The sequence below is a fragment of the Microtus ochrogaster genome, linkage group LG2, assembly GCF_000317375.1.
Source record: "Microtus ochrogaster isolate Prairie Vole_2 linkage group LG2, MicOch1.0, whole genome shotgun sequence".
In the NCBI taxonomy this organism is placed as follows: domain Eukaryota; kingdom Metazoa; phylum Chordata; class Mammalia; order Rodentia; family Cricetidae; genus Microtus; species Microtus ochrogaster.
Window position 1 is genome coordinate 9468192 of NC_022028.1, and position 2024 is coordinate 9470215.

The window sequence follows — 2024 nt, forward strand, 5'->3', positions numbered from 1 at the left end:
CTTGCCTTATCATAAAGGAACCTATATCTTATGAACCTCACTGAGAGTCCCTAGAATCTTGTATGTGTGGAAAACTCTAAAGCATAGGACCATGTACAAATACTGTGAATTTCATGGCAAGAGAGATGGCACAACATTCTGGCTGTAATTGGGAGGAACTGGGTTCAGTTCCCAGCACCCACATGCTGACTCACCAATTCCAGGGGCTCCAACATCCTATTTGACCTCTTCAGGCACTGCACACATGTGGTACACAGACATGAATAAATAAATGAAATTTATGCCCTGGCAGTGCTGAAGCAGGCATGGTCAGCCCATATTAGGCGGTTCTGTTAAACTTGTCCATATTGGGTTTAATGATCTAAGTTGATAAGGTTCACTGACCAGGTCTCTTGCTCAAGAGAGCACCAGATCTCATTACAGATGGTTGTGAGCCACCATGTGGTTGTTAGGAATTGAACTCAGGACCTTTGGAAGAGCAGGTGGTGCTGTTAACCACTGAGCCATCGCTCCAGACATACATGCAGGAAAAACATTCATAAACAATAAATATACAAACTTTTCAAAGAAAAAATACTCTGATTTTGTCTACAATTTTGCATAGAAATTTCCCTGTGTGTTTATTATAGTCACGTGCATATAGACTGAAAATACTACAAGGAAACAGTAATGAGAAAAGAAACTTTGGTCCTTCCAAGAGGCAGTCTAGATATTCCTCAGTGAGCTCCCAAACAACTTTTTTTTTTAATCTTATCTTTAGGATTTTGTGTTTTATTACAGAGGCTTCAGATAATACTGACTCATACTGGGTTTAGAAGCTTGGTGGCCTCAGAATCCACCATGCTTCCGACTTGCTGTTCAGTTCGGGGCTCCTGGCATAGGCATAAGCATTATCTCTCCTCTCCTGGTTTTAGGGAGAGACTGGTGCCTGAGAATTAAGCCTTAAGTTTTTCTTGAGGTGAGCAGATGAAGGACCCTGACACTGGTCACTGAGCTGAGTCTGGCTTGTATAGAGATTGTTTCCAGGAGTCAACCTACTGGGCAGAGAGCCCCAACCCTGGCCTCTAGGTTGGCATTAGGCATCCATGGCTTCAGTTCTACCAGGCAATGAGGCAGAGCATATGTATGCCTCCCCCATGAGGACGCTGAGTCCCTTTTGAAGGCTGAGCATGACTGACAGCTAGGCTTCCACAAAGGGACAGGCTCTGATGTATAGTAGGAAAAAGGATGTCTAGATTGCATTAGGATATCAAAGACACACCCTGCTGTAAATTAGCTTGACTTCTGAGAAGCAATTTTCACAGAAATTTACCTGCAAGAGAATGGCTGTGCATCATGGTTAACAGTGATACTGTGAGCAATCGGATTTAGGGGGGGGAAATTACCCAAGATCAGTCTTTCTGAATTCCTTGCACACTTCTGTCCCCTGACACGGCTCTCAGGCACAGTCAGAACCGCTTCTATGGTTGAGGCCAAAGGAAGTCTTCATGCATCCTGACCTGATAGCTAGTTCACAAATGCACTGGTGTGAGCTCTGGCCATGGTAACTTCCTGCAGAGGGTCTGGAAGACTCTGTTGTGGGGGCTGCCACATAAACTGAGTGAAAATTAAAAAAAAAACTTATGTGGAAAAGGTCTCTGAGTTAATTATAAAAGAAAAATTGAGACTTCATCAATTTTCAGAAATAGACCCAGCACAGAATGTAATATCATTCGACAATGAAGAAATTAACAAATTATTGGAAGAAAGTAGACGCTGACAAAGAGCTTGTAGTATTTTTTTAAAGAAATTAACAACAACTGTCCCAAAAGTGAGAGAATTTGACTTTTAAAAAGAACTAATTGGATCCTTCCTCACATTGTATGGGACACACCGAGAACTGGAGTCCTTGCATTCTATACTAATGCAAATAAATCAGGTAAGACAGGTTACAAATCAAAAATTTTAAGTAATTCAGAACAAAGTCTTTATGTTTCTGTCCAAATGTAGAATTATATTCTATTTTCATGGTACTAAAGGATTTT